This window comes from Dendropsophus ebraccatus, chromosome 1 (assembly GCF_027789765.1).
Source record: "Dendropsophus ebraccatus isolate aDenEbr1 chromosome 1, aDenEbr1.pat, whole genome shotgun sequence".
In the NCBI taxonomy this organism is placed as follows: Eukaryota; Metazoa; Chordata; class Amphibia; order Anura; family Hylidae; genus Dendropsophus; species Dendropsophus ebraccatus.
Window position 1 is genome coordinate 32,176,739 of NC_091454.1, and position 27,710 is coordinate 32,204,448.

Here is a 27,710-nt window from a genome sequence, read left to right on the forward strand (position 1 = left end):
CACGATAGCCGAGCCGTGTAATAAGCTCTGCCGTTTACATTGGCCGTTACCGTACAATGGCTGTCTGTAATATCTAAGACTTTTTTTTACTTCTTTAAAGAACAGCTCGGACATGGACAGTCACCATGTTTCCCAAGATTCCAGGTTAACTAAGCTGATCTGTTATGCAGCAATACATCAGCTGCAAATCTACTATTCACAGCTATATGCTGATTAGGCGACAACTCAAGGGAAACTTATAGTGGCCATTTGGCTTTCTCAAACTTAAAAAAAGAGCAGAATAAAGTATGTGACAATCTGACAGAAGAGGAACACTAAGGATATATATTGTATTTAGAGTTTTTTTTGTGTATTATATATACTGCATAGTAGTAAGTAGGAAAGCCACCCACCCATCCACCTCAGAGAGTCCTTGGCTCACAGTCAGTTATGCAGCAGGATTGGCACTATTTGCCAGTGTAATTCTAAAGTATATTCCAAGCAAAACAAATTAAAGCTCAATTAAACAGATCCCACAAGACCTACCTAAACTCTTTCCTTATTGCTTCATTGTTGTTTTTCAATGGTAGGACATGCTATTAATAATGGCCTATAGAGCTGTGTGTATGACTAGACTATTCCCACAACCTCTGTGCCCACAGCTCTATATGTAATATTCTCTCACCCTTCCTGTCACTCATGTTGCATTTTCTAATGGTATTATAGAAATAATGACGGACCTGTTATAAAACATACAGATCTGGCATCCTTCATCCAGACAGCATTTCTTTCACCTTTCACCGTTTCACCATACGTAACTTTCAAATAGGGGCATTGTATGAGTATGTATGTAAAAAGATCCTCATGCTAAATTACAACTTATACAGGGTTAGAAACAGGCAGACAAGAAGCTCCTCATCCCATAGGTGAAAACAGCTGTGGCTTATAACATGGACAGGAGTACTGTTCAGCTAACTTCAGGACAATTCACTATTTCTAGCCATTAAAGGAGAAGTTTGGTTGAAATTTTTATTAAAGTATTGTATTTCTCCCCCAAAAGTTATACAAATCCCAAATTTACACTTATTACGGGAAATGCTTATTAAGTGCTTTTTTCCCTGCACTTACCACTGCATCAAGGCTTCACTTCCTGGATAAAATGATGATGTCACTTCCTGGATAACATGGTGATGTCATGACCCGACTCCCAGAGCTGTGCGGGCTGTGGCTGCTGGAGAGGATGATGGCAGGGGGATGCTCAGTGTCCCTCCAGTGCCCTGTGTCCCTCAGTGTCTCCCTGCCATCATCCTCTCCAGCAGCCACAGCCTGCACAGCTCTGGGAGTCGGGTCGTGACATCACCATTTTATCCAGGAAGTGAAGCCTTGATGCAGTAGGAAGTGCAGGGAAAAAGCACTTTATAAGCATTTTCCATAATAAGTGTATATTGGGGATTTATATAACTTTTGGGGGAGCAATACAATACTGTAATAAAAATTTTCACCGGACTTTTCTTGAAGTATTTGTCCTCAGACTTTCGTTAAACAACTCTCACCTCTAATTTGTAGTTGTCCTTGAGTTAGTGGATGGAGCCGTGCTTTCATGAGGTCTCCCATACACTGCATAAAAAGGTGAGGTGATCCTGCTCATCTGTCTTTTTACACAAAAGAAGCAGTAGCAGCATAGAGAACATTAGAGGGCAGCACTAAGAAGTCTAAGCTATGATTCCAGCACTGAAGTAACATCTACAGTAATACAACAAATGCATACTATTTGCAGTCCTTTATGGGCAGCATATAACCTTAACCCTCAGTGAGCTGCTGCCCCATTAAAAAAAACTAAAAACAAAAACAAGACAATGCAGAACGATTGGCTTAATGGGCATATTCTGTTTGTCAAGATGCCACCAGGAAGTCTTGAGCAGCAGGGACCTGGGCATCACTAAAGCAGCAGTGGATCGGAAAGGTGAAAACTGCTTTCTTTATTTTGGCTCCCTAACCCTGTAGATATATTTTCCTTTTGATGGACAACCCCTTGTAAAGTTGTTAACTTTGTGGTAATAATTCTTATCTAGGGATACCACATGCAAAATTGTAAGCAGAACACTAGAATGACTATATCTTTTTGAGAGTTACAGTTTCACGACAATCTTACCTTTCATCATATATCAATGTGAGTTGTGCCAATGGACTTAGCTCTGCTACATCTAACAGAAAATGGTTATATGACTATAATATGTCTCAAGTGTGGGTATACAGAATGAACAGGACACAGAACACTGGTCTCTTGCCATACACGAACAAGATCACAACTCAATTTTCCGGAATATTTCTCCATCCTGTCTCTCGAGTCCTTTCCCATGCCCATCTCCTGATGTCTCTAGGGGGAATCTTTTATGACGCTCTCTCCCATCACATTGCAGCTGTATTGTAGTACCACAGATTTTTCATTATACCCAATAATAGAAATACTTTTACAAGAAAATTAATTTCTAAATGAAATCTGTCCCGGCTTATTACTGAAAAGTTGATCTACATGAGCAATAAATATAACTCAATTTATTTTTATTGCTATTGCTGTTCAAAGCTTTATCCTTAGGGATACCATTTAATCCTCCTCATAATCATGGATGCATAATAAAAATATACCATGTATAAATATCTATTCAATAACATGCACTATTCAGGAGGTGTTTTTTTTTTTATTTTTTAAAGTGGCCTATACCCAAGGCAGGCCATCACTATCCGATCAGTGGGATGCTGACTCCACGCACCCCTGTCCCCTTGTCAATCGGCTCCAGCATACTGTATGCAAAATGAATGGGGCCAGAGACAGATGGTTGCAGTGATTGTACATTAACCCATTGACTTTATTGGGAATTGTGCTCCATGTTACCGGTAAAGACAGCTGTTCGCCAAAGGGGAGGGGCCAGAAACACAATGGCAGTCTGATTGGGTATTTTTTCAACCAATAAAATTTATGACGTACGGATGTGTCCCGTAAGGCATTGTGACTTGAGATGTTTCTGGGCTTTACTATTGTTACAGGCCTTCATAGTAAGTAAATGGTGGGGGGGTCCAAGAGTCAGGTCCCCCACTGATTGACAGGTTAAACCATAATAAACAGATATGCCATAACTTATAGAGTTAACATTCACTACTGCATCAAGGCTTCACTTCCTGGATAACATGGTGATGTCACTTCCTGGATAACATGGTGATGTCACGCCCCGACTCCCAGAGCTGTGCAGGCTGTGGCTGCTGGAGAGGATGATGGCGGGGGGATGGTCAGTGTCCCTCCAGTGCCCTGTGTCCCTCAGTGTCCCCCTGCCATCATCCTCTCCAGCAGCCACAGCCCGCACAACTCTGGAAGACATCATAATGTTATCCAGGAAGTGACATCACCATTTTATCCAGGAAGTGAAGCCTTGACGCAGTAGTAAGTGCAAGGAAAAAAATCACTTTTTGTGCATTTCCCGTGATAAGTGTATATTGGTGATTTGTATAAGTTTTGGGGAGCAATACAATACTTAAAAAAAATTTCGCCAGATTTCTCCTTTAAGGTTCAATTATGAGGTTAGCTACAGAGATTTAGTAGCTTTGTGGCTGTCTAGTTCAAGGGTCATAGTTTTAGATCATTACACTTCAGCTCATAGGTAGGGATCACTGCAGGGAAAAAGCTGTAGAGGTTTCGTCTCCTGGCATTGACAGAGGTCCCAGCGATCAGATCTCTACTGGTTACATCCTACTGATTTGAGAATATGCCTTTTTCAGCATTAAAGGGGTAGTTCACCTAAATTTTTTTTTCTTTCAGATCAACTGATGCTTTAACCCCTTCAGGTCAAAGCCAATTTTCGTTTTTGCGCTTTTGCTTTTTCCACTTTATGTTTAAAAGTCCATAGCGCTTGCATTTTTTCACCTAGAGACCCATATGAGCGCTTAATTTTTGCGACACCAATTGTACTTTGCAATGACAGACTTTATTTTCCCTTAAAATATGCTGCGAAACTGGAAAAAAATCATTTGCGCTGTCAAATTAAAAAAAAAAAGGGAATTTGTTTCCATTTCAGGGAGTTTTGTGTTTACGCTGTTCGCCCTATGGTAAAACTGACTTGTTATGCATGTTCCTCAAGTAGTTACAATTACAACGATATGTAACTTGTATAACTTTTATTTTATTCAATAGCCTTTAAAAATTTTTAATCTTTAAAAAAAAACGAATTGTGTTAAAAATTGCTCTATTCCCATCCTTATAACGCTTTTATTTTTCGTCTATGGGGCTGTGTGGGGTGTAAATTTTTGCGCCATTATCTGTACTTTCTATTGGTACCTTGTTTGCGTATACGCGATTTTTTGATCGCTTTTTATTACAACCAAAAATGCTCAATTTTGCACTTTGGAATTTTTTGGCGCTTACGCCGTTTACCGGAATGTGATAATTTAATAGTTCGGGTGATTACACAAGCGGCGATAGAAAATATGTTTATTTATTTATATTTATTAAATGGGAAAAGGGGGGTGATTTGGACTTTTATTAGGGGAGGGGATTTTTTATTAATAAAAACACTTTTTTACTTTTTTTCACTTTAACTAGAAGTCCCCCTGGGGGACTTTAATATACACAGCACTGATCTCTCATAGCGATCAATGCTGTGTATATACACAGAAATGATCCATGAGATCAGTGATATATTGCTCTGGCCTGCAGACCAGAGCAATATATTTCCGAGTCGGTATCAGTGTCAGTGCGGCGCTGAGGCCCGGCCAGAACAATGTATCTCCCCCCCCCCCGCGATCGCATCACAGGGGGGAGATCCTTCCCACTAGACACCAGGGACACAAGGAGCAAAGCTGTATTTAGATGCTTAATTAGCCGGCGCGGCAACAGGACCCGTGCCGGCTAATAGAGGCGCTCCCGGCTGCAGATAACAGCTGGGAGAAGCGTCGTTCAGAGAGAGGTCCCAACAGGACCCCTCTCTGAACTCCCCCCTCGTCACCATGATGTACCAGATATGTCATGGGATGCTAAGGGGTTAAAATGCCAGAGATTTGTAATTTGCTTCTATTAAAAAAAAAATCTCAAGTCTTCTTATTAGCGGCTGTATGTCCTGCAGGAAGTGGTGTATTCTTGACACAGCGCTCTCTGCTGCCACCTCTGTCCATGTCAGGAACTGTCCTGAGCAGTAGCAAACACCCATAGAAAACCTCTCCTGCTCTACAGACTGGAAAGAATACCACTTCCTTCAGTACATACAGCACCTGATAAGTACATAAGTACTGGAAAACTTGAGATTTTTCAATAGAAGTAAATTACTAATCTCTGGAACTTTCTAGTACCAGTTGATTAGAAGTATTTTTTTTTAGATCTACCCCTGCAGTGGTTCACATACAAATGGCTGAAAAATTTGGCAGGAAACCAGTGGTTTGTAAACACAAAAAGAACGTTTTACTGGGAGTTTAATAAAAGAGTAAAATTATAGCTTTTTTGACAATTTTTGTGCTGAAAACAGATATCCATCAAATTTAACCTTTCAGACATCTTAGGGTTTACGAGGAAGACAAAACTGTAAAAATGTCCTTCCTGCCCCGCTGCTGGCAACCAGGCAGATCTATGGGTCAACATTCTGCATTGTTCACACCAGTAACCTTGTATATTAGGTTTCTCAAGGAAGATGTCTAATCCGGTGTTATATCTTTCCACACATTCAGCCATTATGCATTCCTGTGGGAGCTAGTTCATACCTTAACAGGTCACAGAGTAAAGTAATGCTATTATATTAGGAGATTAAACCTCTCTTACCACACCAATATTCATTTACCAACTACCAGCTATATTATTATTTTCTCACATCTGAAGTCTTCCATACAATATGTCTCAAAAAGTTTCCTTCTTCAGCTCTGCCATATCCTTCTTACAAACTGGAGCTGATGGTTTTGCAGAGCGTAAAAATTCTCGGAGGTCTTTTATGTATAATGAGAACATCAATGATGTCAAATAGAATTCTTGTAATAGCATCAATAATAGATCATTTCACCTTGAAGGGTAGTCACTAACACTTAGGACTTCTCTCTGTTAAAGATGCTGGAGAAGTGTCCCTCCCTCTGCGGAGCTGGGCTCATTTGTGTATAACATGAACGCTCATTGATTTCAATGGCTGCTGTTTAATGCTCAGTTGAACATGATCCCTAGTTGGCGACTGTCCCTAGCAATGGCAGCTCATCGTATGTCAGAATTGTAAGGGCCCTATTCCACAAGACGATTATCGTTCAGATTATCGTTAAATCGTTCGAATCTAAACGATAATCGTTCGGTTGAAATGCAATTAACGATTAGCGACCGAACGAGAAATCAATGATCGCTTTCTAAGACCTGGACCCATTTTTATCGTTGCTCGTTTGCAAAACGTTCGCAAATCGTTCGCATTGAATAAGACATCGTTCGGTCGTTCGCAATAAATACGAAAGCAATAGCGAATAAATAGCGAAGAAAAAACGATCGCAATTACGATCATAAGTAACGATTATCGTTCCATGGAAATGAGTGAACGTTTTCAGGTCTTTCGCAATAGCGGTCGTTTGAGATTGTTAATCGTTAACGATTGTGCAAACGATAATCGTCCGGTGGAATAGGGCTCTTAGACTTGCTTACACACACATATATATACATATATATATATATATATATTTGTATATTAGAGATGAGTGAATACAATTCGATCGAGTAGATATTCCATCGAATATTGCAGTATTCGAAAGATTTGAATTCAATCGAGTAGTAAGGCGAATACGCGGGAAACATTCGAAAGCCTTCCCATCGCAGTTGGTACTTTTTTTAATCCAATGATCATGCAGGGAGGCTGTGACGGACCCTGAGAGTACGCACACAGCGCGAAAACGGCATCTACCCTCATTGGATGGCTGAACCAAATGATCTTGAATCTTAAATACTTGGCTCCCGCCCCTCGACCGCAGATGAGCTTTCAACCCAGTCAGGGAAAGATCTTGGAGCAGGGAGAGAGAGGTTTTAGTAGCGTTTTGGTTAGGCAGGCTTGCTACTGAACCCAAAAGTCCTTTTCAGGGCTAAGATCAAGCGAAAAAGTCATCTCTGAATCCAAAGCTCTTCTCAGTGCTAAGAAATAGATGATATAACAGCAGCATCAGCAGCAGCAGGTGTATTCATTCCAGTACCCTGTGTGTACAAGTGACTTATAGTGTTCCTGTTTAACACCACTAAGGGCACGTTATACATATTGTTCCAGTAGCCCACTAAGGGCACTTGATATATACTGTTTCAGTAGCCCAGTAAAAGGCACGTGATACATATTGTTCCAGTAGCCCAGAAAAAGGCACATCATACATACTGTTCCAGTAACGTTCATACAGCATTACGTGTGGTATGCGCGAATAACATGACGCTCTGCGGACACACATTGGAATTATGTATGTAACACTGCCCAAGAAATACGAACGAAATGTGTGAACATTGCCATAAATGTTCGTAAAGCGTTCGCAAATATTTTTCCTTCGCAACTGCGGATAGTGGCATTATACTGCGATTTTGGGGTGTTGGGTGCACCCAGGCATGCTTCCCCTAATGTCCCAGTGTCATTCTGGAGGTGTTGGCATCGTTTAGGGAGGTTTCATGGGGGACTTGGTGACCTCCAATTGGTCGAATTTTGATTTCCAAGTGCCGCAATTTTTTTCCCCATAGACTATAATGAGATTGAATACTCGATATTCGACTATTCGAACATCGGTGCCTTTATTGGGATCAGTATCCTAGGAAAGAAGAGTGGCAGCACTCCCAATCCACGGGTAAAACGGTCCTTTATTTCAGGGAATAATAGGGCCTACAGCCAATAGTGTTCCACTAACAGAGCTATGACCGTTTCACGCTTCCGCGCATCTTCTGCCTCGCACATATAATGGAGTGAATGGGATCAGTTTACCTCTTGTTATGGTATATCATGCTCCTAGGTGGTAGGTTGTTTCCAGTTACTGGAGCTCTTCTTGTAACAAGTTGTGCTATCACGACCAGGGCAGATCATTATCTTCTGAGTAAAAAGTTTCCATTCAGTGACAGAAAGCAGAGTGAAGATAAAGAAAAAAAAAACTTAACACTTACATTATCTGACCAAGACCCTCTGAGAAATTGGTATGGGGCAGTAAGTAATCCGCACGGCTCTCAGCTGGCTGTTTTATGGGCCTCGTGAGGACTGTTGTGGTCAGACCCAAAACGTATTGTCTTTCATCTGCGTTTTAGAGATTTCTTCAGGTTGTAGAGAAGCTGAATTCACTGTACACTATTTGTAATATAGCTTATATAGATCCCTCTAAATGGTACTAGAACTTTTTTTTTTGGGGGGGGGGGGGGGGGTACAGAGTCATTGGAGAGAACAGTAATATAAAGGCTGCCAGTCAACCCTGCAAAGAAATTAAATATGCAAATTTGCCCTCCTCCAGTTCTGCTGTCTAGCACCTTATTTCCTCCCTCTAGAACAGGGGTGGGGAACCTTTTCCATGTCGAGGGCCGGTCGGGCATTAATAAAATCATTCGAGGGCCGCATACCGTGCGCGGCAGTTAGTAGCGGGGGTTTGCAGCACCCAGGGCAAGGCAAGGTATTGTTCCCCTAGTGCCCCTGCTATTGTAGTTAACCCCCGGCCATGTCCCTGGTAGCCTAGTTAACCCCCATCAGTCATGTCCCTGGTAGCCTAGTTAACCCCCCAGCCATGTCCCTGGTAGCCTAGTTATCCCCCCCATCAGTCATGTCCCTGGTGGCCTAGTTAACCCCCATCAGGCCTGTCCCTGGTAGCCTAGTTAACCCCCATCAGGCATGTCCCTGGTAGCCTAGTTAACCCCCATCAGGCATGTCCCTGGTAGCCTAGTTAACCCACATCAGTCATGTCCCTGGTAGCCTAGTTAACCCACATCAGTCATGTCCCTGGTAGCCTAGTTAACCCCCATCAGGCATGTCCCTGGTGGCCTATTTAACCCCCATCAGGCATATCCCTGATAGCCTAGTTAACCCACATCAGTCATGTCCCTGGTAGCCTAGTTAATCCCTCATTCATGTCCCTGGTAGCCTAGTTAACCCCCCATCAGGCATGTCCCTGGTAGCCTAGTTAACCCCCCTTCAGGCCTGTCCCTGGTGGCCTAGTTAACCCCCAACAGTCATGTCCCTGGTGGCCTAGTTAACCCCCATCAGGCCTGTCCCTGGTAGCCTAGTTAACCCCCCCAGTCATGTCCCTGGTAGCCTAGTTAACCCCCATCAGGCATGTCCCTGGTGGACCAGTTAACCCCCAACAGTCATGTTCCTGGTAGCCTAGTTAACCCCTATCAGGCATGTCCCTGGTGGCCTAGTTATCCCCCCCATCAGGCATGTCCCTGGTAGCCTAGTTAACCCCCAACAGTCATGTCTCTGGTGGACCAGTTAACCCCCAACAGTCATGTCCCTGGTGGACCAGTAAACACCCAACAGTCATGTCCCTGGTGGACCAGTTAACCCCCAACAGTCTTGTCCCTTGTGGCCTAGTTACCCCCCCCCCCCCCCCAACAGTCATGTCCCTGGTAGCCTAGTTATCCCCCCCCCCATCAGTCATGTCCCTGGTGGACTAGTTAACCCCCATCAGTCATGTCCCTGGTAGCCTAGTTATCCCCCCCATCAGTCATGTCCCTGGTAGCCTATTTAACCCCCAAATAAAAAAAAATAAACATCCCACTCACCTTACCTCCGCTCCCACGCTGCCCAGGTCCTCTTCTCTCCCAGGTCCTCTGTGCCGGTCTTCTCCTGCAGGCGGCGCGCGATGAAATGACGTCATCGCACGCAGCCCGCAGGAGACTGAAGACATGCGCCGCTCTGGAGGAGGAAGGAGCCGACACAGACAGCACGGCAGCTGTCACAGACACCGGAGGATGCTGTGTGCGCCGGCTCCTTCCTCCTCCAGAGCAGCGCGTGTCACAGGGGAGCTGTGGGCCGCGGGCCGCATCGGGAGGTCTCAGGGGCCGGATGCGGCCCGCGGGCCGGAGGTTCCCCACCCCTGCTCTAGAAGGTATAGAAGTACATATAGAAGGGCACAGGTGCATGTTGTAAGTAATGCCTGCACACGAAACCACAAAATGCCGTAGTCAGTGATTGGCTGAGCGGTCTGTCACATCAGAGACCGGCTCTGCAGTTCTCACAGCGGCTGTGGGGAGAAGCCAGGAAAATACAGAGGAGGGAGCATCGGGGAGTGTGAACAGGTATGTACAAACTTTATTATTTTATACTAAAGGCAAGGGCTGCACAGACATCGCTAATAATGTCCGTGCAGCCCTTACAGCAAGATAATGGAGCCGTGTAATAGGCTCAGTAAACAAGCGCCAATCTAGCATTGGTGATCAGACTGTGTGATGAGGCCCTTAGCGTATTGCTTTGGCCTGCAGTTTTTATCGCTACAAAAAAAGGGCAAACTAGGCCGGACCTAAAGCTGCATTCACAAACTGCAGTACTTATGGTGCGTTTACACAGGCAGATTTATCTGACAGATTCTGGAAGCCAAGGCCAGTAATGGATTTGAAAAGTGGAGAAATTTCAGTCTTTCCTTTATGATGTTCTCTGTTTATAGTCTGTTCGTGGCTTTGGCTTAAAAAATCTGTCAGATAAATCTGTCTGTGTAAAAGCACCATTAGAAATTTCAATGAACACACTACTGCAATGTGTGTGACCATGCCTCATAGCGGCCTACACTGCTTGTCTATCTACCAATGAATCACAATGACTTGTATATGTAGTATCATTATATCAGTAAATAAGCAAAACAAAGAAACTAGAAGCTTCCTGGCTTTCTGAGCCTTTTCTATTGTTTGTGAACTCATAATTGCCATGTGATTTGTTGCAGCTCATCTGTCATTCCAGATACGGATTCTGTTGGTGTTTTATAAATAATTGAACAAATGGCAATAACAACAAGAATTCCGGGAAACATTTGCAAATTGATTTGAACAATACAACCCAGCTGCAAAATATGTTATAAGCTATATAAAGCAGTCTATAGAGCTGCCTGAAGCCTTCACACCTCTGACCTCCCCTGTCAATATAATGAAATAGATCCGCACATGCTATCTGAGTCTTCCTCTTCCTATGATGAAACAAGAGGATTATATAATCACAAAGGAGATTTTCCCAAGCTGTAAGATCTATGATTTTCTGTCTGTCTGACAAGATTTCATTATATGAGAACAGCTTAGGAAAGCTATATATCCTGGAATGAAAGGGGAGAGATGAGTATAAGGTGAGATATCTCAGGGACACCTGGCACATGGTTTGGGGTAATCCTTCCATTTTCTATGAGAAACAGGAGTGATTATATACTAGTAAGGAAGTAAGGAGCTCTTCAAATCAGTTAAAAATCTTTTTGTTTGGTATTAAAGAAGAAGTCCGGCGAAAATTTTTATTAAATTATTGTATTGCCCCCTCAAAGTTATACAAATCACCGATATACACTTATTATGGGAAATGCTTATAAAGTGCTTTTTTCCCTGCACTTACTACTGCATCAAGGCTTCACTTCCTGGATAACATGGTGATGTCACTTCCTGGATAACATGGTGATGTCACTTCCTGGATATAATGGTGATGTCACTTCCTGGATAAAATGGTGATGTCACGACCCGACTCCCAGAGCTGTGCGGGCTGTTGCTGCTGGAGAGGATGATGGCAGAGGGATGCTCAGTGTCCCTCCAGTTCCCTGTGTCCCTCAGTGTCCCCCTGCCATAGTCCTCTCCAGCAGCCACAGCCCGCACAGCTCTGGGAGTCGGGTTGTGACATCACCATTTTATCCAGGAAGTGAAGCCTTGATGCAGTAGTAAGTGCAGGGAAAGAAGCACTTTATGTGCATTTCCTGTAAGTGTATATTGGTGATTTGTATAACTTTTGCGAGGTAATATAATACTTTCACTAATTTTTTTGCCAGACATCTCTTTTAAAAGCTATTCTGACCAGAGGTGATTCTCTCACAAGGTTCAGTCTTCAGCTCATTTGTCACATTACAGTTTGTAAAGCCTCATTCACACTTCTGTATTTGATCAGTATTTTAAAACTGATGCGCAATATTAAAACAAAAAAATTACCCGTACTCACATCTCCCTGGTCTCACCGATGCTCCTGGTGTCCAGTCTTCACTACTAGCTCCTTCCCCTGAGAATATTCCCCAGGAATAACCAGCTGCAGCAGTCTCCTGCCTCAATCACTGATTGGCTGGCACACTTTACCAAGACAACAAGGAAGTAGCAGTGGGGACAGGGCACGGAGAGTATGAAAAGAAGAGTACATGGGTTCTACCCTGACACTATGCAAGCATCGGACTTCAGATCAAAGCAATGTTATATCTGTATAACATGTCATTTATTTAACACTGTTTTTAAGTCAATTTGAAACAGTGTAGAACAGAGCCGACGGTTCCATTATAGAATCATAGGAACTGTATGATATCTCCATATTGGCACCTACAGTAATATGGCATCAGATGAAACATCATCTTTTTTCCTTTGATATTCTAGGTGCATCTGTAAGAAAAATTCTCTATTCACATCTATACAAAATCATGAGGTAGCAGAGGTCTTAGAGTTGTCCAGGTGTCATATCAGATCTGTAAAACAGGTATTTGTAAGAGATGCTCTTAAAAGGGGTTATCCATTTAGGTTCAAGTCATTTGAAAAGCAGAAGACAAAGTTCTCCCACAATTGTAGGGAAACCTGACAGCAAGTGTTTAATTTCCCTGCAGTGCCACTACAGGGGAAATGAGGTATTACACAGTACCTATCCAAGTAGTCGTTAGTTACAATCGTTATTGCGATCGTTACTATGATCGTTTACTCCATCTGACCCCAGAAAAACAATGGACAATGTGCAATTACACTGAACGATTAGTGAACAAATGCGGAACTTGAGCGAACAAATGTGGAATTACAGCGAACAATTAGCGAACGATTAACAATAATTTCAGGTTGATATCTAAATCAACTACATACAAACGATTTTTTTGATCGTTATTTGCAATTACACAGAACGATTATTGTTTAAATTTGAACTATATAACGATTTTTCGCATGATAATTGTACCGTGTAATGGGGTTCTAAGATCTAACCTTTTTGTAGGGTGTTCACACTTACAGGATTTTAATTGCAATTATATGGATATAAAAAGAGGATGTCTATATAACTTAGTAGCCTTTGGTTAACTTGCAGTCAGTTATCCATGGAAGCAGCCAATTTAAAGGAATGGAATGGGGGGGGGGGGGGTAATGGCACTGGTGAGGCAAATGCCAATACCATTACACAGATACACTGGAGTACGATGCACTATATGTATTATAAGGTAGCTACCACCCGTGACAATGGTCCAATATTATTCCTACTAAATGTTTGGGGAATTGTGTAATTACCATATGACTTTTGGGTTACAATGTTACATTTAATGTTATGAAATGATGACATCTGCCAACGAAATACTGTCAGGCCGGTCACCCATCAACATCAAGTCTATGGCTAGCTTCATTCCCAGCAAACTTGTGTACTCTATACCTGTCTATGGTCCCCCCTCTACCCACACACATTCCAATAGACCAGGAGTTCCCGCTCTATTTATCCTGCTGTCTATGTCCACAATAGATAACCAGTCTGACAGGTTTACTAAGAGGACACAGAACTAACTACAGGGTCACAGACCGTAACCGCATGTCTCCAAAATATTCAGATGAGCACCCGCTGCGGCAGAGAGGAGATGATGTATATTATAATAATAATCTTCCTCCGTATACCAGCATCTCTGGATCCGCCAGTGTCCTTCACACCAGCGGTGCCCTTGACGGCGTCTCTGCATTATTCTATCACATCCAGCTCAATAATTCATGGCTCAGGTGCTGTTTGCCATGCACTGTGGCATCTGCCCAGGATATATGTCATGTCATCTCCCATATACTGCAGTTATTAGGTATATATCCCTGCTGCATCTTACTTACATGGATACCTGACAACAAAGATGCTTCCCGTCACCGTCTCCTAGCAACCCAGCCGCATCCGCACCTCCAAGGACCGATTTGGGAATGTTCCCATCTAAACTCTGTAGGCAATCCCATCTCTCCGGAAGGGTCACATAGCTGCGAGCTGTACGTGTGGCAGCTGCAGGCCTGATAGAGAAAGAGGAGGGGTTGTGCTCCCTCCTTCCTCCTGATCCTGCCGTCTCTCCCAGTCTCAGATAGGGAACATACAGTAGATCATCTTGGTACCATGGACGGGCAGGGTGGATTTGAGTATAAAGAGACGCGTGTCCTTGTATAAGGTTGGCTGCATAATAGCTGCACACATAGAGGGGGTGGCTAGTGACTGGTCACAGTATTCTCTATACTCTATCATTCTACAATCACACTGAAGCAGCCCGTCACTTCATCAAGTCGCATCGCTGTCTGTACGGCTGGCAATTACTCCATAGGAATACTAGATGGATGTGACTCATCACTGCAAACAAGCCGCAGGAGCACTTTATTACCGAACGGTAGAAGTCTATGAAGTGACAGCCACAGAGCGATAGATTCCCCATCAGGAGGCAATGCAAACAATGGAAAGAATATTGTTAGTGTATTGGCAAATATTGAATGAATCCCCTTTAGACCTTTCCCCTAACGGAGTACTTAAGAAGAAAATAACTGAACCAACAAAACACAGCAATCACTGAACTCAGGGAGACCAGTGAAAAATTCTAATGAAGTACTCAATCAAGAGTCTCCACTGATGCCCCCCAAATTTTAAATATGCAAAAAAGGAGTCTGTGGAGCCTCGGTTGTGAGTCTCAAAACATGGGAATAGCCAAATATCTATAGCCTGTTGCCACGGGGTGCCTCCAGATAGGGAGAGCACCACACCACCCTGATAGATAGCCCCTTAAGTCCCACTCAGTTGCGAGTATTAGAACATAAATAGGGAAACACCAGGGTGGCCCCTTTGGTGTCAAAGTCTAACTTGGATGCGAGTATGCGACATGACAAGGGCTCGCCAAGGCAGGCATCCATCAACAGACAGCTGTTTTGGGGTATTTGCCCCTCGTCAGTGTGGAGCAGGATTTTTGCTAGTTGGGGCAATGACAAATCAACCAACAAAACACAACAATCACTGAACTCAAGGAGACCAGTGAAAAAATTGACCCCCAGGTCAGCATAATGATGGGGCCACAGTAATTCTTCATTAGGAGACAAGCTGTAGTACCAAACACCACCACACATGGACGAGACACTGTGGCTATGTTAACTATGAAGATGCAAGACTCAGAAGCACCACCAGCCATTCATTGCACTGAGTTTCAAAAGTTAGGGTGGATTCACACTACAGAATCCACGCGGATAAGTTCAGATTCCGTCGCTCATGGCCGCGCACCTCTCCACCTGCTCCATAGACAGCATTCTATGGCCGGGCCGCTTCCACTGTCCGTCGAAAGAATTGACATGTCAGTTCTTTTGGCGGAAGGCAGAATCTGCCCGGCCATAGAATGCTGTCTATGGCACGGGTGGAGAGGCGCACAGCCATGATCAGGTACAAGCGACGGAATCCGCCAGAACTTATCTGTGCGGATTCCGTAGTGTGAACCCACCCCAAGGATAGTATTTGGAAGAAGCTTTGCAAATTTTTGTAGGTTATCTATATGATGCCTTAAAAGGAATTCTGCAGATGGTACCTACTCTGCTCCCCCAGACCCCCACTCATTAGCTATTTATCATCTATAGGCTATGTTCACACGTAGTATTTCCATCAGTCTTTTTTCAAACCAAAACCAAGAGTGAATTGAAAACACAAAAACTGTGCAAATCTTTTCATTATAATTTTGCCCTACCAGAACAACTCCTGATTTTAGTTGAAAAATGACCGACCAAAAGACTGACGGAAATACTATGCGTGAACATAGCCAAACTGAGCATAGGGGATACATTTTATTTTTGGTTAAACTTTACCTTACATGTAAACTGCAAATCAAGTAATTTCCTAAACTGGGGACGATAGGAAATTGCAATAATTTAAAATGTATAAAAAAAAAATTCAAATTAATAAAAAAATATAAATAAAATCAATAGTGATAATACTGTTAACTGAATGGGGGTTACCCCAGCTGGGCAGCATCAAAATGGCAGACCGCCATGAGTCCAGGTTATGTACGATTTATTTAAAGTGTTACCCCCATCTCAAGATACTGATCAGACTGCAACAGATTATTTTTTATACGCCAGGAATGGATTTGAAAAGAGGAGAAATCTCAGTCTTTCCTTTATGACCTGTTCTCTGTTTATAGGCTGTTCCTGGCTTTAACTTCAAAAATCTGCTAAATAATCTGTCAGATATCTTTGCGTGTAAAAGGACCCTAAGAAAGTGGCTGTGTGGGCTGTTTTACATCACCTGCTGTATCTAGGAAGCAAGGGGTTATGGGAGGCCAGATATAGATACAGGTGTGGGTGTGAATAGGTGATAAGAGCAAAATAACACCTTATATGCTAATTATGAAAATCTATTCAGTGTGAATTTACCGACATCCTGTTATAATGGCAGATATGAGGTGGGTAAATATCAGTCAGAAAACACCACTGGTTCAACTAATAAAGTTTATTCCCCAGGTGCACGGCAGGCAGAGGGGCAGCAGGTAGTCATCTGGGCGGCTCCCAGCCATGTCTAGTGTCTCCCAGTCAGCGCACTTGGCAGGGATGAGTGACAGACAGAAAGGCCCGTTATTGGCGCCTCTCCCTGTCACTCAGGCCTACCGAGCACGCTGACTGGGAGAGCGGTGACTAGACACGGGCAGGCAGCAGCACAGATGACTACCTGCTGCCCCTCTGCCTGCCATGCGTCGGGGGATTAAACTTCATTTCCTGGGATATAAAGCTGCTGCTGCATGTAACACATAGCTTTTTCGTTTTTCACATGAACAGGCTGACGCAGGGATGCTGGTGCTGGAGTCCTTTTTATTAACCGCCGTGCGTTTCCGGCACACGGCGCCGGTCTGTTACCGAGCACCAGCCAGGCATGAAGCACTGTGGACGGACCACCTGCCCCCAGTGTAACGAAACCCTCTCCCCTCTGTGACGTGGCCCCCAGTGCTTCATGCCCGGGCAGCGCTCAGTAATGGACGGGCACCTTGCACTGAAAAATGACGTCCCAGCAGGGGCGTAGCTAGGGGTTCAGCCTAGGGGGGGCGAGTGAGTCTGAGTGGGCCCCCAACCTATTATGTTACCCATAGGGAACCTCAGTAGACCCCAAACAAATAGAGGTGTAAGTAAAGTGCAGACACATCCAGTGACTCACAGGTGACGTCTTCTCTAATGAGAGTGGGTCAGGTTTCCTTTTCTTTTTCATTGTGAAGACTCTTCTAACCACAAATCATCACAGCAGTATCTGCCAGACAATCATCTTCAGGACCTTACTTTTACAGCACCTTTAACCACCTCTATACAAACTCTCCATCATAGTGCCCTTAAACAGTAACAGAGACTTCTTTGAAGACCAATATGTAGTCATTTTTCCTTTTCTGTGCTTCTTTCTATACTTAGATCCCTTCTTTATGCCTGTATCTGTAGTTAGGATCCATCATTGTGTCCTCATCTGTAGTAAGACATCCTCTTCATGCCTCATCTGTAGTTGTGTTCCCTCTCTTTGCCCTCTGTAGTTAGCCCCCCCCCCCCTTATGCCCTCAACACTAGTTGGGCCCCCACTTTGTGCCTCCATCTGCAGTTAGCCCCCCCCCTTTGTGCTAAATAAATGGTACCCCTTTGTCCTAATGAACTGTACCACCGCCCCCCTGTATAAACTGTGCCTCTTATGAACTGTTTTTATATTAAATAGTGCCACTGTCCCCGTATTATACTGTGCCCACAATGTAGTTTGCCACTGCCTACCTAATAAACGATATTACTACTGCCCTCCAATGTACTGTACCACTGCCCCCTGTAATGTACCATACCACTGTCCTCTCTCATGTACTGTACCACTGTCCCCTCTAATGTACTGTACCACTGTCCCCTCTAATGTACTGTACCACTGTCCCCTCTAATGTACTGTACCACTGTCCCCTCTAATGTACTGTACCACTGTCCCCTCTAATGTACTGTACCACTGTCCCCTCTAATGTACTGTACCACTGTCCCCTCTAATGTATTGTACCACTGTCCCCTCTAATGTATTGTACCACTGTCCTCTCTAATGTACTGTACCACTGTCCTCTCTAATATACTGTACCACTGTCCCCTCTAATGTACTGTGCCACTGACCTCTAATGTACTGTACCACTGTCCTCTAATGTACTGTACCACTGTCCTCTAATGTACTGTACCACTGTCCTCTCTAATGTACTGTACCACTGTCCTCTCTAATGTACTGTACCACTGTCCTCTCTAATGTATTGTACCACTGTCCTCTAATGTACTGTACCACTGTCTCCTCTAATGTACTGTACCACTGTCCCCTCTAATGTACTGTGCCACTGACCTCTAATGTACTGTACCACTGTCCTCTAATGTACTGTACCACTGTCATCTAATGTACTGTACCACTGTCCTCTAATGTACTGTACCACTGTCCTCTCTAATGTACTGTACCACTGTCCTCTCTAATGTATTGTACCACTGTCCTCTAATGTACTGTACCACTGTCCTCTCTAATGTACTGTACCACTGTCCTCTCTCATGTACTGTACCACTGTCCCCTCTCATGTACTGTACCACTGTCCCCTCTAATGTACTGTACCACTGTCCCCTCTAATGTACTGTACCACTGTCCCCTCTAATGTACTTTACTACTGACCTCCTAAATCATTGTTTTCCAACCAGTGTCTCCTCAGCTGTTCCTTAACTACAACCTCCATTATGTCAGGACATGATGGGAGTTCTAGTCTTGTAGCGACTGAAGGGTCACATGTTGGAGAACACTATACTAAATAAACCTCCCTCCTAAATTATGGTTTCCCTAACAGTGGCAAAACTACAACTCCCATTGTACCCTGGTGGCAGGACATGATGAGAGTTTTAGTTTGGTAACAGCTCAGGAGCCACTGTTAGGAAGCAATGATTTAGGGGTACAGTTTATTTAGTAAAGTATTCTCCAACATGTGACCCTCCTGCTGTTCCTAAACTACAATCCCCACTATCTCCTGCCAGAAGGGCATGATGGGAGCTGTAGTTTTGTCACAGGTTTGAGAACACTACTAAATAAACTCTACCTATGTGTATACACTCCAGCCGGGATTCCTCAGAAGGCAGTACTACATAAGTTCCGTAGAAATCACGGCCATTGTTACAACGGCCATGATTACTACAGAACTTACTGTATGTAGTGTGAACATAGCCTTAAACACTAAGTTTTACTTATCTCTTCTTACATCACATTACATACACCCAGGGACACACACACACATCCCATGCACCCGGGACACACACACATCCCATGCACCCGGGACACACACACATCCAGTGGCGGATTAAATGTACCCTGGGCCCCGGACTGTCCACCCAACCTGCCCCCCCCCTCCAGTCAATTCGCCCACATTATAATCTTTCCTTTCCCCCCCCCCACACTGTCCCCAATAAACACTGCCTGCCTGCCCCCCCTCCCTGCTGGCCCCAATAAACATAATGTTTGGTCCCTTGCTGCTACCCCCAGTAAGCATTGCCCACCCCACCTCCACTGCCCCCAATAAACATATCGCCACCTCACCTGGTCCCCTGATGTTGCCCCCCCCCCCCAAGGTCACAGCAGCACAGAGGATGTCAGGAGAGGAGGGTGCTGATCTTATAGGAGTGGTCCAAGCAGCACAGAGGATGTCAGGAGAAGAGGGTGCTGATCTTATAGGAGAGGTCCGAGCAGCACAGAGGATGTCAGGAGAGGAGGGTGCTGATCTATAGGGGAGGTCCCAGCAGCACAGAGGATGTCAGGAGAGGAGGGTGCCAATCCTATAGGAGATAGTCCCCCTTTATAGATGGTCTCCCTCTTTCCCCCCCTATAGATGGTCCCCCTCTTTCCCCCCTTATAGATGGTCCCCCCTCTTTCCCCCCTTATAGATGGTCCCCCTCTTTCCCCCCTTATAGATGGTCCCCCTCTTTCCCCCCTCTATAGATGGCCCCCCTCTTTCCCCCTTTATAGATGGACCCCCTCTTTCCCCCTTATAGATGGTCCCCCTCTTTCCCTCTCTATAGATGGTCCCCCTCTTTCCCCCCTTATAGATGGTCCCCCTCTTTCCCCCCTTATAGATGGTCCCCCTCTTTCCCCCCTCTATAGATGGCCCCCCCTCTTTCCCCCTTTATAGATGGTCCCCCTCTTTCCCCCTTTATAGATGGTCCCCCTCTTTCCCCCTTTATAGATGGTCCCCCTCTTTCCCTCTCTATAGATGGTCCCCCTCTTTCCCCCCTTATAGATGGTCCCCCTCTTTCCCCCTTTATAGATGGTCCCCCTCTTTCCCCCTTTATAGATGGTCCCCCTCTTTCCCTCTTTATAGATGGTCCCCCTCTTTCCCCCTTTATAGATGGTCCCCTCTTTCCCCCCTTATAGATGGTCCCCCTCTTTCCCCCTTTATAGATGGTCCCCCTCTTTCCCTCTTTATAGATGGTCCCCTCTTTCCCTCTTTATAGATGGTCCCCCTCTTCCCCCCCCTTATAGATGGTCCCCCTCTTTCCCCCTTATAGATGGTCTCCCTATTTCCCCCTCTATAGATGGTCCCCCTCTTTCCCCCTCTATAGATGGTCCCCCTCTTCCCTCTTTATAGCTGGTCCCCCTCTTTCCCCCCTTATAGATGGTCCCCCTCTTTCCCCCTCTATAGATGGTCCCCCTCTTTCCCCCTTTATAGATGGTCCCCCTCTTTATAGCTGGTCCCCCTCTTTCCCCCTCTATAGATGGTCCCCCTCTTTCCCCCTCTATAGATGGTCCCCCTCTTTCCCCCTTTATAGATGGTCCCCCTCTTTCCCCCTCTATAGATGGTCCCCCTCTTTCCCCCTCTATAGATGGTCCCCCTCTTTCCCCCTTTATAGATGGTCCCCCTCTTCCCCCCTTATAGATGGTCCCCCTCTTTCCCCCTTTATAGATGGTCCCCCTCTTCCCTCTTTATAGATGGTCCCCCTCTTTCCCCCCTTACAGATGGTCCCCCTCTTTCCCCCCCTTATAGATGGCCCCCCCTCTTTCCCCCCCTTATAGATGGTCCCCCTCTTTCCCCCTCTATAGATGGTCCCCCTCTTTCCCCCTCTATAGATGGTCCCCCTCTTTCCCCCTCTATAGATGGTCCCCCTCTTCCCCCTTATAGATGGTCCCCCTCTTTCCCCCCTTATAGATGGTCCCCCTCTTTCCCCCTTTATAGATGGTCCCCCTCTTCCCTCTTTATAGATGGTCCCCCTCTTTCCCCCCTTACAGATGGTCCCCCTCTTTCCCCCCCTTATAGATGGCCCCCCTCTTTCCCCCCCTTATAGATGGTCCCCCTCTTTCCCCCCTTATAGATGGTCCCCCTCTTTCCCCCCTTATAGATGGTCCCCCTCTTTCCCCCTTTATAGATGGTCCCCCTCTTTCCCCCTTTATAGATGGTCCCCCTCTTCCCTCTTTATAGATGGTCCCCCTCTTTCCCCCCTTACAGATGGTCCCCCTCTTTCCCCCCCTTATAGATGGCCCCCCTCTTTCCCCCCCTTATAGATGGTCCCCCTCTCCCTTTATAGATGGTCCCCCTCTTTCCCCCCTTATAGATGGTCCCCCTCTTTCCCCCCTTATAGATGGTCCCCCTCTTTCCCCCCTTATAGATGGTCCCCCTCTGCCCCCTCCCTTTATAGATGGTCTCCCTCTTTCCCCCCCTTATAGCTGGTCCACCTCTCCCCCCTTATAGCTGGTCCCCCTCTTTCCCCCCTTATAGATGGTCCCCCTCTCCCCCCCCCCTTATAGATGGTCCCCCTCTCCCCCCCCCCTTATAGATGGTCCCCCTCTCCCCCCCCTTATAGCTGGCCCCCCTCTCCCCCCCCCTTATAGATGGTCCCCCTCCCCCTTATAGCTGGCCCCCCTCTCCCCCCCTTTAATGATGCCCCCCAGTGAGTAAATAACACAAAAATAACAAAATACAACTCACCTACCCTGCGTTCCCCCGTCGATCCTCTCTCCGTCTGATGCGCGGCTGCCGGGGGTGTCCGGTCCTCTCCCCGGCAGCGAGCGCGCATCACACAGCTCCTAGTGCCGCCTGGGCCCTGCCTTCCGGTACGTGTGCTCCCAGTACCGGAAGTCAGGGCCCCAGGCGGCACTAGGAGCTGTGTGATGAGCGCGCTGCCGGGGAGAGGACGGGACACCCCCGGCAGCCGCGCATCAGCCCAAGGCAGCCGGAGACTCTTGTGACCGCAAGCAAAACAATGCTTGCGGTCACAAGAGTGCAGTGGCGAGGGGGCCTCCCGGGCGGCATTATAATGTGGGCGGCAAGGCATGGGCCCCCCCGGAGCCTTGGGCCCCGGGCGGCCGCCCAAACTGCCTACATTATAATCCGCCATTGCACACATCCCATGCACCCAGGACACACACACATCCCATGCTCCCAGGACACACACACATCCCATGCACCCAGGACACACACACATCCCATGCACCCAGGACACACACACATCCCATGCACCCAGGACACACACACATCCCATGCACCCAGGACACACACATCCCATGCACCCAGGGCACACACACATCCCATGCACCCAGGACACACACACATCCCATGCACCCAGGACACACACACATCCCATGCACCCAGGACACACACACATCCCATGCACCCAGGACACACACATCCCATGCACCCAGGACACACAGCACTTACTGTAATTGCAGGGAAGCTCTGAGGGGGCCATGTGGTGCAGTTCTCTCTTCTCCTCACAGTCGGACTCTGGGCCCCTCCTCTTCTTCTGTCCCGACATCCAGGAGAGCAGGAAGCAGCCAGAGGAGGTAGTGAGGGAGTGGGGGAGGGGCCCGGGCTGTGAGGAGGGGGTCCTGTCTGTGTCTCTTCTGCCCTGGTATAGAGTGAGCAGACACACAGACAGGAAGCTGCAGTGTCTGTCCTGAGTGCAGCGGCCGCTACTTCCGGGCAGCCTTAAAGTGGCAGAGCAGCCTAATTAACATCCGGCCTCTGCGGCTCTTAAGTGTACTGGGGGGGACCGGCCCGGGGGGCCCCCAGCCTTGGTGGGCCCGGGGGCGACCGCCCCCTTTGCCCCCCTCTAATTTCGCCACTGCGTCCCAGTGGTACATTCCCTTTACACAGGTCCCCTAGATGTGGGTCTTACCCCTTGGACTCCCATGTATCTTTAGATCAGGCTTCAAATCTTTGGCAGATAATCTTTCTGTGTAAATGGACCCTAAGAGGTAAGTGTTTTGTGTCAGGAGGTGGAGGGAAGAGAGGACAAGAAACTACACTGCATTGGTGGGGTGAGAGCATGTACCCCTGAGATCAGCTATATACTAATGTTGAAGACAGGTGATAACTTAAAGGGGTACTCCAGTGTGGGGGCACTTTTTTTCTGTGACCGGAGAGGAGGTGGCCGAGGGAAAAGACGTCCACTCACCTCCCCGATTCCAGCTCGGCCGCTTCCGGGTGTCTGACGCAGGCCCGAGACGTGACGTCTCAGGTCCGCTCAGCCAGTCAGTGACAGAGGCGGGATCTGAGCGGACTTGAAACGGATCCCGCCTCCTTCACTGAGTGGCTGAGTGGACCTGAGACGTCACGTCTCGGGCCCGCGTCAGACACCCGGAAGCGTCCGGGAACCGGGCACCGGAGCGCCGCGATGCGGGACCCGCCGCTGGAACCAGGGAGGTGAGTAAACGTCTTTTCCCTCGGCCACCTCCTCCCCGGTCACAGGAAAAAGGTGCCCCCGCGCTGGAGTACCCCTTTAAAATCCTGGAACAGCCCCTTTAAATACAGGGTTTGGGCAGCAGACTAAGCAAAGTCTTGCAACATCTCTTCCTTTCCACATATGTATGTATTTCATATTCTCATATCCCTGGCAGATCTGTGGACCGATCCTTAAAGGTCAAACATCTATTTTGCACACTGATTCTTAGTTTTTCTAACACAGCATCACAGGACAAATCGATGCAACGTCTATTTCGACAGATAAGAGCCAATAAAGAATCGACTCTCTCTTAGTAAACCAGAGGCATCTCGACAGATCGACTTGATTCAATGCCCAAAAACTGATCACACATTTATTATATGTGTAATATATATATATAAAGTGTCTCCTAGCAATATTTGTACCCCTCCCCCTCCATGAGGCAGCAATACCAGACATTGTACTTGTATATACAGTGGGCAGTAGGTGCCAGCTACATTCTTACCAGGTCAGATGAGCAGCAGAGGAGGCAGAGGAGGAATCTTCAGCTCCTTGTTTGGATGTCTCCTTGTGCTGAGGCTCCTTGAAATGAACAGGCATCAGGGAGAAGAAGCCTGAGAATATTTTCTTTCCAAACACAAGGCTCTGTCCTGCAGCCATGTCAGGGGGGATGCAGCTCACATTACACTTCAAGGGGCATTGTCCTCTTCCCTCTAAGTTGTATGCTGAGTGCTCAGAGAGGAGTGCAGCCCCTGGAACACACCCATGCATCAGCATGTGCACTAGGAGCTGTATGCATCTCTATACATGTGGCTAGATAGACTCTTGCTGTGCTGAGAGCAGGATGTGGGCTTTGCTGGAGGCTCAGCTTGTGTAACTGGCAGTATAATAAAATAATTACACCGATTGTAATAGCATTGACAGTGTTTTCCTAATAAGGAGAAGCTTAGGGCTCTAGTGACGCCTAGTGGACATGTGGAAGAATGCAGGCATATACTACCAAACCATTTCTTGCCCATAATTGTCTAATTTACTTACATAGCGTCAGCTGATTTTGCCACATTTCACATAGATTTGACAATTTTTAGATCTGTTCCCACAATCTAAATTCAGTTTTCTGTCTGTTTTGGCTCCGGGGGGAGAAAACGCCTTTTTGCCTCAGACAGGTGGACTGTGATTGACTGCCATTTGTCTGAGGTGAAAATTTTTCAGATTTTTGTCTCCGACAGATTGATAAATCTAGTCCAATATGTATTTTTTAACATAATGTAAAAATCTAGTTTATATCTGTTTTTTTAGTGCTTTATAGCAAGAAATTTGGATATCAACATATACCAGAGTTTGACACAATAGAACACTACGATGTAATTGATCTCCACTAGAGATGAGCGAACTTTGCATGAGCAAGTCCATCCGAACCCGATCGTTCGGCATTTGATTAGCTGGGGCTGCTGAACTTGGATAAAGCCCTAAGGTTGTCTGGAAAACATGGATACAGCCAATGACTATATCCATGTTTTCCACATAGCCTTAGGGCTTTATCCAACTTCAGCAGCCACCGCTAAACAAATGCCGAACATTCGGGTTCGGATGGACTCCAGCATGCTCGAGGTTCGCTCATCTCTAATCTCCACCATAAAATACAAAATTACAATTGAGTCCATCTTCTACAACTAGTTGGCGAGCTGTGAATGTGCGAGCTGTGAATTACAGCCGCGGTTCTTACAGTTACACATAGAGGTGGGTGGGGGTCTCACACAGAAGACCTGCAGGATCAAACTATTGACATTGTCTGTGTTATACATCACAATTATTGTCCGTTTACACTGAGCGATAATTTGATCGAACGATTACACTGGTCAACACATTTTTAAAAGTTGTTTGGTTCAGAGATAAAATTATCCATTTCTTAATGATTTTTATGTGCTGAATTCAAATATCAGAAGGAAAAATGTTAATTGGCTCTAGTTTCCATATGGAAGAGTTCTCATGTTACTGTTTTGTGAATTGTATAGAATACAGTATTATAGCCGACATATTCATTACTTCTACAATCATAAGGAAGCAAGTTTACTGTTCATAAACTTTTGAAATATATTATAGGAAACTTAGTTCTATCTAAAATCAACTACAATTCACAGGCAGATCTAGGAATTTTTACAAATTAATTATGTTTATTGAACTCTGGAATGTAGGTCCTTATTCAATGGCTTCTCGGTGCATATACACATGTCCTTTGTATTCATACATGGGATTGTCTCTGATAACTGTCCAACAGTAATCTGCAAGCATTGATGGGTTCCATTTACCCCGATACCTTAGGCTGGGTTCACACTGCGTTTTTGCAATCCATTTTGGCTGTTGACCAGTGTTACCGATTTCGAAGTAACAATGTGTTTTTTATAACGATCAGCGTTTAGACAGAACAATATATCGTTTGGGAAAATCGTTATTGCGATCGTTTTAAGATCGCCTAAGCCTATCTAACACATAGGGTAATTCGGTGAAAGACTGTTTACACGAAGCGATCTGCGAATTTTCAGTGATCGACCAACGATGATTTGAGAACTTGGTAAAAGATCACAATGAACAATTTATCGTTTGTCGCTTGATCATCCGCTGTGTTTACACAAGCCGATTATCGTTCAAATGCGATCATTATTGCTAAAATTCGAATGATAATCGTTCCGCGTAAACGCAGCATTACAGATAAGCAAATTTACCATAATAATGAAGCAAATTACTTCGTCAGCTTGGCAGTCAGCGGCTGACCTTTAAATGCGTTGTTCCCCAAAAAAGTTTTTCTTTCAAACCCACTGGTGCTAGAAAGTGCCAGAGATTTATAATTTACTTCTATTAAAAAAAATCTCAGTTCTTCAGCTTCTGTATGTCCTACAGGAAGTGGTGTATTCTTTCCAGTCTGGAGAGCTGGAGAGGTTTTCTATGGGGATTCGCTACTGTTTGGTACAGTTTCTGACATGGACAGGGGTGGCAGCAGAAAGCACTGTGTCAGACTGGAAAGAATACACCACTTCCTGCAGGACATACAGCAGCTGATAAGTGATGGAAGACTCAAGATTTTTTTAATATAAATAAATTACAAATATTTGGCACTTTCTGGCACTAGATGATTTAAAAAATATTTTTTGGTTTTGGGGGGTGAACTACTGTACCTCTTTAACTCAGTGCTGCTCCTCCCCGGGTGCCTGAAAAAGCTGGATTCAGTTCTGGCAAACTTCTCCCAGTTTCCCCAGGACTGGATCCAGCTTTTCCCGGCAGCCAGAGTGACACAGACTTTTAAGGCAGGTGACTGATAAGACGGCTGCTGAGCTAATGTAGCAATTCACTTTGTTAGTACTGTAAATTCGCTTATCTCTGCTAACAATGACATGCATTACGTCCAAGTGTATTTATAACAGCCACCAAGAATATTCACTGTAAGGCTACATTCTGATCGTTTTACTGACTACTGGAGGTCTTTTACCTTCCTATGCGCAGTCAGCTCGGCGATCTTCTGATAGAGTCTGCCGTAGGCAGGCTCTATGTGAGGACCGCTAATAACACTGATCAGTGCAATGCTATGGCATAGTATCGACCAGTGTTATTAATGTAAATGCATGCATGTCATGTTATAGTGGGGGGGGGGGGGGGGGGGGGAGGGGGTGACATAGGAGTGACATAGCCTCTCCACTAAGAAAAGTTAAAATCACACCCCTTTTCATTTTATATTAAAAAAACACACAAAAATAAAATAAAGCTCCAGAATTGCTGTTTTTTGTCACATTTATTAGAAAAAAATAAAAAAATAAAGAAATTAAAAAATATGTTATTACCTCCTTCACGTCAGCAAGGAGCTTTATCTTTTGCCTCATGCTTCCATTCCTTTTTTTTTTTTTTT

At 45.4% G+C, this 27,710-nt stretch overlaps 1 protein-coding gene across 3 annotated transcripts in view; it reads right to left on the reverse strand.

The window, feature by feature from the left end:
* Positions 1–24,686, reverse strand: part of RELL2 (RELT like 2) — a 67,149-nt gene extending 42,463 nt beyond the window's left edge. For 2 of the 3 annotated variants that reach the window (XM_069954028.1, XM_069954012.1), the window contains exon 1: positions 24,318–24,686. The gene's annotated coding sequence lies outside the window, so the exon portion shown is untranslated. Of the gene's footprint in view, positions 1–13,975; positions 14,176–24,317 lie in introns of those variants that run through there. The other variant, XM_069954020.1, reaches the window with a different exon arrangement.
* Between the last annotated feature and the right edge of the window lie 3,024 nt (positions 24,687–27,710).